General features: G+C 32.7%; 2 long non-coding RNA genes across 4 annotated transcripts; one reads left to right on the top strand and one right to left on the bottom strand.

Annotated features, from left to right (window-relative positions):
• The first annotated feature begins 1,797 nt into the window (after window positions 1–1,797).
• Window positions 1,798–2,225, top strand: LOC116349243. The gene is made up of 2 exons (XR_004201891.1): window positions 1,798–1,896; window positions 1,971–2,225. It is a non-coding gene; the product is annotated as an uncharacterized LOC116349243 (long non-coding RNA).
• A 2,689-nt stretch (window positions 2,226–4,914) lies between these two features.
• Window positions 4,915–10,941, bottom strand: LOC116349165. Of its 3 annotated transcripts, none has more exons than XR_004201886.1 (6): window positions 10,638–10,941; window positions 10,502–10,509; window positions 10,143–10,407; window positions 9,302–9,410; window positions 9,059–9,181; window positions 4,915–5,237 (listed from the first exon to the last, which is right to left on the bottom strand). It is a non-coding gene; the product is annotated as an uncharacterized LOC116349165 (long non-coding RNA). The 3 variants fall into 3 exon arrangements; XR_004201885.1 differs by lacking the exon at window positions 10,502–10,509 and adding an exon at window positions 8,915–8,951 and having other exon boundaries at window positions 10,638–10,940; XR_004201884.1 differs by lacking the exon at window positions 10,502–10,509 and having other exon boundaries at window positions 10,638–10,935.
• Window positions 10,942–12,724: the final 1,783 nt, after the last annotated feature.

The following is a 12,724-nucleotide window of genomic DNA, read 5'->3' on the forward strand; positions in this document are numbered from 1 at the left end:
AAAAAACATTTCGTGTTATATAAATTGAAAAGGAGACACAGAAAAAAAATCGCCTACATCGCCAAAACTTTGAGCCACGCTCTTTTTAGCGACGTAATTCAGTAGAAAATGTATCAGCCGCGTGTACGTGGAATCATTTTTCCATCTGCATTTCGTGATAAATGAAATGCATTTCGAGTCAAATAGAATAAAGTTTCCATATCATCAATGCAAATCAACTCGTATACCACAATGCGCCTTTCTCTCTCTCTCTCCCTCTCTCTTTTTTTCTTTGTACACAGAAACGATATTGCTCACTTTTTTTCTCTTCTTTTTCTCGTGCATCATTTGCGTAACCAAATTTGCGATTCGCGGAAACCGTTCAATATTACCCATAATTTATATGCGTAAGATTTTGTACGGCTTTTTAAATGTCAATAGAATGAAAGACGAGTTACAGCTTTGTAAAAAATTTACTCACACGGTTCGTGATCGTAACGAATTGAAGCGTCGAAATTCTCCAAATGCATGGCTAATTAGTAATTACCAATTTGTATTATAAACTCACATCAACCGAAATGATATGTAGTGTGTGTAGTACCAGGCTCAAAATAAAATAAAACCGCAGTGCGACACATAAATGACCAATTTCATATTAGCGGTTGATCTATTTGATTTTTCTACATTTTTATTTTTTTGGTCTTTCCTTAACTATTATTCGGGAACAGTAATTTTCGGCGCGATATGAATAAAGGAATCTGAAATTGGCTTTCGGACTTTTAACAACAATTAATTTCCGAAAAATGTTATCGGCTATGAAAAAAATCTATACTCAAAGCAAATGCTATCAAATGTTCAAGGTATTGAAGGCAATTACAATCAAATAAACAAATCTCCTTCAAATATTGCAAACATGTGACAAAGCAAGAACTCCGTCAACTTATTTCTCATGTAAAAATGAACCATTTGAAAATTGAAAGAACATCAGAATTGACTTTACATTTTAATAAAACTTTCATACCTATTCAAACTAGTTGTATTGCAAACGAAATAAATGAAAAAATATTGATTAAATAAAATAGATGGTGAAGTGTCTCTCTAATAATAAAATACAAATTGAACTCTTTACTCTTGTATGTGGATTCAAAAGAATTTAATTATATGTTATCTTATTGATTTGCACGTCATTTCTTTTCTACTACTATTTCGAAATGAAATGGAAAATGTGCAGTAAATCCACGTTTTTTAAATCAACAATATCCTTTAAAAACGGAACATTTTCTGATATGCATTAACAATTAAAAGCGTCATATACGTTGCAACGAATTGATGAGAATTCCATCATATGCATATTATTGATTGTGGAGGATCACACCTATTTCAATCTATAAAAATAGTGCAATACGGTCTGCAACAACGTGTCCCCCGCACAAGACCTTAATTATAATTACTGGTATTCGAAATGACGTGCCTCATTTTTAAGATTGAACGATATCGCCAGTTTCTCTTGAACATTGAAACTGCATGCAAGTTTTTTTCGATTCTAATTAGTTAAATTTTACCAAAATCAAATAAAAAAAAATAAAAATTGTTGTGATGACAAAAAATGGAACCACTGATTACAATTCGGCAAATGTTAATTTGGCTAAGTGTATTTCGAGCTGAACGGGGCGATAGCAAACGAAAAAAGCGTTTATACATCATCTCTGTTTGTTATTACAATTATCATTGCTATTTTCGCGACAAGTGTGGTCACATTTTCGAAATTGGCCTCGGTTGACTTGGAGCACTTATCTTTGTACGCACTTATGCAAACCATCGCCACATTCATTACTTTGAATTTGATTTTTAATACCTTTATTTCGCGACATAAACTAGTAACTATTTCTGAAAAGTTATCGGACATTTACAATGAACGTAAGAATCTAATTATAATATAGTTGGTGCGTGTTTGATGTGGCCAATAAATCGCTTTGATTCTTTTAATCTAGATGCATCCGATGATTCCTTTCAATTTCTCGCCGAAGCTACTAATAAAAGCGAATGGGTTTGTCAACTCTATTTCAAGTTCATGATTTTGGCAGCATTTTCTACAGCAATTTTGTGCGAAATTTCGGTAGTGACTTCTCACATTTTTCACGGAAATTTCGATACGAAATACACCTATCATCCATTCAAAGTTATGTATGTTATCGAATTTCAGAAAATTAAAAAAATAATTAAATTTTATTATTTAATTTATTTAATTTAATTTTATTTTATTTTTTTACTCTGCATTTGTGCAACTATTTTTCATCCAAGTTTGCCATGGGACCAAAAAAAGCCACTTGGATATTTTGGGGAGACATGGTTTAATATTTTTAGTGGGAAATGTTATTTACTTTGCAAAAATATTTCACACAGCAATGAAACGACAACAACAATAACACATATTTTTACTGTCAAAATTTTGATGTCAAATGGTGTCGACATTGGTGACGGTATTTTGAAACAGACTGTGTAATCCATATTCATCGTATATGATCCTATGTAAAGTTCTATACTTGATCTAGTTCACATTGACGGTTCAAATCGTTTATGTCCAATAGCGTGGACATGGACTGTATGTTTCTTTTGTCACATGTACGTTGTAATGGACAAGTATAGTAACATGGCGTCGTTCAAATAAATTTAAAAATCCGTCCACTCGTGTCGACACCATCTAGCACGGTAGTAGGGATTTCATAGTTGTGATATTTCATTTTGATGATTCAGAATATGCAACAACCGCTTTTCTATCATGCTTACAATGTTGCAATTTTGAATTTGGAAACCTTTACGAAGGTAAGCACTTTGAATCGTTATGAACCTTTAGATTTACTAATGAAGTACATTATATTTTTGGCTATTTAGCTGCTCAAAACAGTTTATACTTATTATATGGTAAGCCAAACTATCGAAAAGACATACGTATGTATTAAAATTATGATTTTTAATCCATAATTCTTTTTTTCTTTTCTTTTCGTATCAAAGGTATTCAAAACTATCGCAAACAAATAATTCAATGATGACATTATTTGAGAAAATCTATTTATATATTCTTATACCAACACATTTTGCTTATCAATATTTTGCACTTCAAATAATTTCAATTTACTTAATCAATTGTCCATTTGATATTTATAATTATATTTAAGGACTTTATATATTATCATACCGTTTGGTTTGATTTAAATGTTACAATTAAAATAAGTATCATTTTGCAAATGTAAAAAAAATGTAGAACTTAGCGGCACTGCAAACACAAGTGGTTTTTTTTAAATATTCACAAGTCTAAAGTCAGACCTATGCCCTTTTTAATAAAATCTTCATGAATGCAAACAGACATTTCTTATCGCCAAACAAACTATTTTTTTGGGTTGTTCAAATATAAGTGCCAAAAATGTATCGGGACGTTTGTTTAGAACCAAAAAATACAAACTTCCACATCCTCTGGCTTGAATAAATTTGTCTTCGGAAAATGTGTAAACCCTTTTGTTTGTTGTGTTCTTCCTTTTTAAACATTCAAACACAGGACGTGTGTTCAAATTCGTATTGATAATATATATTTTTTTTCTTTCGTTTAAAAAGTAAATAAAAAGAACGTCAAAATGGACGATAATCTGTTGGTTCGTATTTTCCTGTTCAAATAACGTGTTGAAAAACGTGGTTCGAGTTTATCAAACACGGCTACTTTCGATAGAGCTGAGCAAAATAGCCACCATTTATTTATTCCCATGTACTTTAGATAAAATATTTTGATTACACTCGATTGACACGATGTTGTTTACTTCGACGTTGAAAAATTCAAAATACTCGAAATAGTAAAATCGAAAATTGATAAGCTCAAAGTAGATTGATGGAGTGAGACACCGACACAAAACGTCTTCTGATTATTTTCGATTGTACTGTTTGTTCTACCATTGGTCGTTATAATTCGTTGATTTTGGTGTGCGTATGTCTCTATCTATGTTATATTTTCATCGTAGGTTATCACTGACGTATACGAACAAAAAACAGCCAACTTATTCGAATGTATAGTCGAACAAGATTAAGATTTTCGTTCTGACGGCAATAAATATTCTAATAAATCATCGAATACGAACACAAGCCACCTTCGAACTGTGTGTGTGTGTGTAAGCCACATCAAGAACAACAACAGCAAAATTTAAATAAACAGACGAGAATTGTGATCGGTTATGTCGTCGATTGTAACTGAAATTCTAAGCGAAGCGGTTCGTTAGCCTCCAAACGGAAATTATCAAATGGCAGTGTGTAATTTTAAAAAGCAACGTTGCATCTAAATACATGGACCTACTATGCTATATAAAAATGGGACTGAGATAATCTTTGTGGACACAATATTGCAATTACTATTGAACTTTTGTACGTATAATTTTATTTAATACGCTTCAATTTAAAATGATGATGTAAAACCGACCAGAAAGTGAAATTACAATTTATGATAAGAACGGGGTATTTGTCCGCTCGTTTTTGAACGGTGCACATCAATCGAGTCAAGCATTATGAACAATCATTATAAATACATTGTGATGAGCAAAAAAACTGTTCCATTACTTATTTTTATCAAAAAGCCAAAGTGTCATTGTTCCAAATGGAATACAAAACATTTTTGAGTTTAAGAAGTTCAACTGGTTTTTTACGTGAGAAATTGAATGGTTTTTTTTAATGAAATTTGTTTACTTGCAACATTAACCGGTTTGAGTAATTGAATTGAATGTGCAAAAATTCAAAAAAAAAAAAAAAAACAATCGTCTGATGTGTGATTTCATTCATTTCAACTTATATATGTATAAATTCTTGACATCAAATTAAACTTCATAATTACAATAATTAAAATGTAAAATGTTTTTTTTTTGTTTTATCGAGAATCTTTTCTTTCTTTGATTGCGGTTGAATCATTTAAATACTTGAACATTTTCTTTTTATTTGTGCTCGATGTTTTTAATAAAAATTAAAATCAAAGACCCTCGATAATAAATACCGATAATATAAATTCTAGAACAATAGCTACGGTAAAAAAAATTTCTTGTTGCATTCGAATTCGGTGAGTTGAAATGAAGCCGAAACAAAATTGGACGAGAAAATAAATTGTATTTCGGTTTTTGGTTGTATAATTAGCGTCGTACTTCTTCGTGTAGTTCGCACTTCTACCTTTGCCTGGATTTGTTTTTCTTCGTCTTTTTCGTTCATTCCATCTTCCGTCCACACTTGAAATCCTATAAAAGAGCAAACAAAAAATTATGAGATTTTTATTATCACTTCGAAAAATCACTGAATTTATTGTCATCTTCACACTGTGCACCGATCCAAACTGCCTTTACCAAAAAAAAAAACAAATTTATAGCTCTAACAGCGTCTGATGTTGTTATTATTATTAGTGTTTCTATGCAACTGATCGAAGTTCAGCCTCTCTCATTTTTTTTTTTTTTTCAAAATTAACAAGTTCTACCTAAAGATGCATCGTAAATGCTCGAAAACGATAGCTATCACAAGCTGTTGTTCTCTAAATGAGCTCAAATATTTCGATGTTAATGGTGGTCAGTCGTGCATTCATTTCAATAAAAAGCGAACAACAATTGGAAAATTCGACGCTGTATAATTAGAATCCAATTTCAGAGGCCAATTGAAATTGTGGGAAAATTTGTATTATTGACGACGCAACAGGGAATAAAAAAGATGACGAATAAAATTAGAATATTTCAAATGTGAAAAGTATCTGAAATATATACAAATCCGAGACGTAAGAAAATCAAATTAATTTAATAAATTTGCAAATGCCGTCCGTTGATAGAGGTTTCGCATAATTAAAATGAACAGAGATTCTTTTTTGCATTAGTGTTCTTTTTTTAAGAGCATCCAAATCATATTTCCAGTGAAACTTGGATTATTTTTTTCGCACAAAAATTGGAGAGAAAAGAATCTGCGATGCTTTGTGTTTTCCATTCCTTAAGATCGATTGTGTTTTGCTCATTGAAGCGAACCAAATTAATATTCAATGATAATGAATAAAAAAAAATTTCGAACGAAAACTGCTTTTGAATGGTTTCCCTTCGTTCTCTTACACAATAAAGGAGCCTTAAATAAAATGTTGTTCTTTTCAACGAATATAAATACAAAACGATCTCTTTCAACTCTGAAAAATTACCTTTTCTTCAGTGCACAACGTATTTCTAGACATCTTTAATGGGGCTACCGTAAAAATGGCTCAGATGAGTTCATTTTGGTAAACAATACCCAATCTCTGGTAAATGCATATCAAATATCAGAAAGAATGGAGGCTTAAGACCAATTGTGCATGCAAGAAGAAATATGAACCTGTCTATGGAAAAGGTGTGTGCCCGTGTGTGCATGGGGTTTTTGTCTTCTCTTCAATTGTTCAACGAAGAAAGGAAAAAAAACAGTAAATTCAACATTTTAGTTGAAAAGGAAAAATAAATTAGATTTGTCTTTTGTCATTCTGACACTCAAGCGGCTTTACAAAGTGCATCAGAACATTTTGAACCGTTGCAATGAATCATGTCGAAGAATGAACCTGACTCGTAAAATTACAAATATGCACTTTTTACGGCCTTGGAATGGAAAGTTTTGATAGTTTCAAATGTTCATAGTTTTTTTTCCGAATATTTGATCAAATTAGATCATGAATCTCGCTGTTTTAAATATGCATCAGATGATAACCCGAAATCATCCAAATGGAAAAGATCAAACATGAAAGATCATTGAAAACCTGTTGTTTGTTCAGTATCTAAATAATCACTCGCATTGACATTTTTCTGGCTCTTCTTTGAATATGCAATTTCGACCAATTTCCAGAAAAGAGAATGGTGAATTTTTTTAATAAAATTTTAAATTCAGTTTTAAGCCTTGAAATTACGTGTTTGTTTGATGTGCTTTTTTTGGGTCCGGACATCATAATCTCGAAATTTCATTTTAAAATATTTTAAGCGAATTTTGGGAAGTAATTCAAAAATGTCTTGTCCATAAATTGTGAAGATTGCCACGGAATTTTGTGTAATTACCTCAAAATCGATGCAATTATTAAATCTTTATCGAAAAAAAAACAAAATAATCAATTCCATTTATAGCCATGCATGGGACATTCTCCACCAAATTCTATTCCCGGCCAGTGAAAATCCACGGTGGCGTTTGTTCTTTCTGAATGCTCGTTCATTTTTTATTTTTTTTACTGCCGATTTGTTATTCATTGTGTGTATCCATTTTGGAATGCTTGTGTGTGTGCGTATAAGTTTGTTGTCGTTTTTTTGACTTTGCGTAATTTTTCTTTTGCGGCATAGAAAGAGGTCTGATCCGAAGAAGAATGAGAGACAACGACACAACCGAAATCTTGGCGAATTAAAAACCAACAACAAAACTCAATGTTTCATTATTATTGTTGTACGTGTATCATTTTCACGATCAAGGTGACCCAAGCCAAGAGCAGCACACAAAAAGAACGTACACGTAGTAATTGAGTGTATGTGTGTTTGGTTTGGTTTGAAGCACTTTGTTTCATTTCAGTTTTGTAATATACATGGCCTTTGTTCTATCGAGAATGGATTTATGTTGTTTATTTCAAGCGGCAAAGGATGGAAAGAGAAAAAAGACAATCGTCTGCATCTCTTTTTCATTGAAAAACAACATAAGCGAAAAGCGCATGATTTTAATGCGTCGCCGATACTTCGTTTCTTCTTCGTATTTTATGATTATATATTTTTTTTTCGTGTTCATTTGTTTGTGTAGATTTTAGCATCATGCCATTGCTTATTTTGTTTTTGATGTTCGTTCCACAAGACGCTTAAACTGAAGCGAATGACGCGCGCACCCGCTCGCAATCATTTTAGCATTTGTTTTCCTTTGAATTTTATGTACACTTTCATTTGTTATTTTTTTCATTTCTCGTTGTTGCCTTGATTCCATTGAATGTTGCAGAATTGTTGAGCGTTTCATTTTCGTTGGTGCAGACACTTTTTGTGTATGTTAGGCATGCGCGTGCAAAATCGTGAAATTAATGGTTAAGTCGCGTATATTTGATGCGTAGTTTAGTTTCACAATGATAGAGAGTAAAATAATATATATGCTGTGTGTGTCTGGGTGTCTATCGAGAACGTTGATTTTGATCACAAAAAAGCCACAACTCATTCTACTTTGAATATACTGTATCTATTACACAAGAAGAACAGAAAAGAGTATAATCCCGCATAGAATCGCAAACACTCAGTGAACACAAGAAGTTGTAGATAAAAAACACACAAACACACCGTGTTCAAGAATTTATGTGTGGCTTTGTGAAACACGAACAAAAAGTGAAACTAAATCGAAACCGACAGCAAAATAGGAGAATTGTGAATATAGTATCAAGGTCAATTTTCTGGGTTGCCATTCGGGATTGTAAACAATGTGGTCGTTTTGGTTTTTATTCAACAAGAATTGCCCATCGTGATATGTGCAGATACATTTGCGTCGTATCAAATACGGCTAGAAGATCTTCAACTAAACCACCATGACGTGAATGTTTTCTATTTGAAATTTAAATCAAGTATTGAGTCTAAAAATAAAATATGTATCATGATTACTTTGCAAAACATTTGGCTCTATTTTATTCGCATCAAAAATAAATGCGCTAAAAATAGTGTCTGCACTTGAACATTCAATTTTTTATCCATTTCGCTTTTTGTTTCGTGATTTCGGGTTGCATATTATTCTGCCATCGGAATCGATTGATCAAAATCTCTGCGGTAGACAAATTTTAAGATATTTGTACAGATTTTTTGTTTGTTTGTTTCAACAAACATGAATTCTAAAAGTTTTGCAGAAAAAAAACCCGAAGAACATGCGCTTTAAAATGGTTAATCACGCAATCTTTTGTTGTTGCAGAATGCAAGGCACATCTCACCTCACAAGAAAAAGTGGCATTGATTGTCCGCAAACACCTTGAGAAAAGCGAAATCATCGAAAAAGAGAGACGCAGAGAGAGAGAAAAGTAAAATTTTAAAACAATAAATTATGGAGATTTTGTTTTTGGCGTAAAAAAAATTACCTGAACGCCGTCCGACCATTTATTTTGTGTGCGCTCCGAGATAGCCAATTTATCAGCAGGCTAGGCATTTTCAAAAGCCAATTTCGCTTTTGAATACACGTACACAGTCCTTGTCAATATTGGCTGAGTGGAAACACACAGAAATTACATAAAAATCGTGTTTGACCAAAAGCAAGAGTCACGCTGAACACTTTTTATTCAACGCAAAAAAATACGAAAAGAAAAATGCAAAACAAAACCTACATGTAGAATGCGTGAAGAGCCAATTTTGCCCTGGAGTTGCCCATTGTCTGCAATCTTTAAATTGAACACACAATTTTCATCCTTATCGCCATTGCCCCAAATAACATGGCTTTGATTTTACAGCGACCCGTTTCAAGTCCAGAGCCGATTACGTAAAAAAAAAAACAAATAAAGCAAAAGACGAACAACAACTCTATATTATTATTCCGATATACGAATTTGGAAATGCAGTGATTGGTTATTGTTGTTTTCTTTTACTATTTTTATATTGGCATCATGCAGATAAAATAAAGTGAATGCAACCTATTTTCAAATGAACCGCTTTAAATGGCCAATATTTGGTCAATGACTACGCTACTTTGTATAAATTGAAATTTATTGGAAAACAGCCGTTCGATTGAGCATTGTTGCAATGCGAACGAATTTTGCATAAAATTTATCTTTGTTTTGGCTTAATTTAAAGGTCTCACGATCCACAGGAAAGACAATCAAAGAAAATCACATTTTATGCCGATTACCGAACTCCAAGATCGTACCGCAAACTCAATACAACATATTTATATACTTTGGCTTTGATTACGCGATTGCTCTCAATAAGAAAATAGTAATGTTTTCTATTTAAATTGAATCATTTAAAAAAAATACATAATTTATAAGCGTTCACTGCGGGCACAATTAAGTCTCGTAAAATTAAAGGCGACAAATTTCGAATGGAATAAATTATCGGTAATTTTCCATAAAAGTGATGCAATTTAACGTAAGAATCTACTAAAATATGCCATATCATGGAATTTTTAATGGAAGAAAAGTAATGAGATGTTGAATAGAAAATCATTTATACCCATCTTTCTTTGCCATCGACACGGAACATTCGTTGTTTAATCATAGTAGCTGTCGATTAATGTCAATTTTACATTTGTTTCTTGGAAACGAAAAAAAATCCATTTATTCATGGGATGCATCTTTCATGTAGCCTTTGACGTTCAATTTAAATTTCCAAATCAGATCTGTTTGAATGAACACTCCATTTGGCAACCCAACAACATCAGCACATTCTCTCCTTCTCTGTGTATTTCATCAATTTCGTCTGTGTGAATATCTGATGTCTAAAATGTAAAACGATAAAATGAATTGCCGACAGCGCATTACCTTTGGTAATAAATGTTTTTTTTTCTCTCTCGAATGTGTCTTTATATTTACATTTACAACTGAATGGAAGAAAAAAATATGTGCAAATCACAACATTATTTCCAAACATTAATAGACACATATTTGTTAACAAATCAACATTGAATTTGAAACTTAAAAAAAATGTCTTCGTTCAAATTGTAGTTACTTTTGATAAATGCGCCGTCACGAATTGTTGCATTTGCTCCGATGAATGGTCAATTCGTTGAATGGCTCTTTAACCATGAAAATGTAGTGCAAGTTTGTTGATTTTTATTACGAAATATTGAATATAATTGGATTGTTTTGTGACAAACGATTACATAATTTAATGTACAACGAAATTTCCTGATGTGAATCTGTCAAAATTCACTTGCCACTTTCCGATTCGATTTGATGTGATGTCGCTAGTTGTCACATCAATCGAAAAACAATCGAACGATTATTAAATTCAAATGCTTTGGAAATCAAAATGAAATCAATGGAAAAATTCTGTGCGCCTTTCAAACACAACAGAAGACAATATTGGCATTTGATGCCATATTGTTGCATAGCAGCAAACGATGCTTGAACATGAAATCTGATCAAATAATTTGGATTGACACATCAACACGTTCATAAAATAACATTCAGTAATTTTCCATGATGTTCGTGTGTTTGTGCAAAAGCATATACGACAAACGTGTACATTGCTTCCAATTTACGCTTCTACGGCCGCACACACACACACATGCATACTAATCGATGAAACATTTTATTTGACTTACAATTAACTCTGGATGCACATCAGAAAATATGATGCAGACAAAAATGGTACGTAAAGTTCAATATATCGCATATATTTGCATGGAATACGCAAAGACGTGGAAATAATGTGCACTTATCGAAAGTGCTAAATGCGTACACATGCCACCTTCCTCTCTCACATTAATCGCAAATACTTCTATCATATTTCACCGACTTTTTGCTGCTGTGGCATACAAGGTGCTAAAACTGACTCTCAAAACTTCTTTTTTGTACTGTGAGTGAGTGTACGGCAGAAAGAGAGAGACAGAGAAAGAGGTGAAGAAATTAAACAAAGGGAATGCCTTTTTCGTTCGATGACCGTGTGTACAGGCTAGGCTGTTACGGTGTGAAATAAAACAGTGCTATTTTCGTGCACTCTCTACTATTTTAGCATATTGCCACAGAAAATTCATTATCAATATTTGCAAATTGATCGAAAAGAATTGAGTGAATGCAATAAGCCGAGGTACAATTTTTCCATCGGACAAAAATAAACATACATTTTTAATCTGAACTAAAACATTTTGCCATTCGCATCATGCACAATTTTGTGCTCTTATTTTCATCCTTCGTCTGCTTCTTCTTCTTCTTCATCATTTTTTTCTTCGCTTTTTTTTCCTGCCGTCTTTCTTTCTCGTGAATTTCGGAATATAAACGAAACTGAATGCCATGGCATTGTTTTGTACCGCGCTAAAATCAACAAACTACGATGCCAACTGTGCAATCAACATACACACAGCGCTCAATGCGCTGTATGCGACTCTGTGCTGTGTGAGACCAAGCCAAGAGAAACAGTTGACATTGAATTTCTTCACATATTGCGGTAATGATTTTTGATTTATTTTTAGCATTCTATCATTGCGCCGCAGCATTACTTTTTGTTCATTGCTCTTCACAGCTATTTTAATAACATTCATTCCATTTGCTATGAAGAAAATAATATGCAAGTCCTTTTTTTAGCAATTCAAACAATTATAATGCGACATGGATAATAATGAGAACCTGAATATTCTGAAAGAGTTCATATATTCACAATGATCGATATGAAAACAGTGAGAAGAAAAAAAAGCATTGCAAGAAATGAATATTTTTATAAATCGGAAATTCGCATTCATACGATTAAAAATATCATCGAATCAAATATTGTGCACGAGAGATGAAAATATCAATTTTGTAGCACAGCTGTTGGCATTTTTGTTTATTTCAGAAATGAGGTGGCAACAATTTTCTACGAACAATGCCTTTTTATATGAAACAACAAAAGTCGAGCACGAAAAGTGCTGATGCTGTTCGATTTTCTCTCTTCGCATTAAAGTCAACGCATCAATCGAAGTAAGCATTTGAATGTATTAGCCGATAATCGACACGGTTCGAGTTGGTGATTTTTGATATCGCATACCGTTTGATGGGAGGCGCATCAATGTTTGAACATGCCGGAACATTCGACTAATACCAATGCAATGCAGCTAT

Source organism: Contarinia nasturtii, unplaced genomic scaffold, assembly GCF_009176525.2.
Source record: "Contarinia nasturtii isolate CC-2019 unplaced genomic scaffold, AAFC_CNas_1.1 Cnas_scaffold_2806, whole genome shotgun sequence".
In the NCBI taxonomy this organism is placed as follows: domain Eukaryota; kingdom Metazoa; phylum Arthropoda; class Insecta; order Diptera; family Cecidomyiidae; genus Contarinia; species Contarinia nasturtii.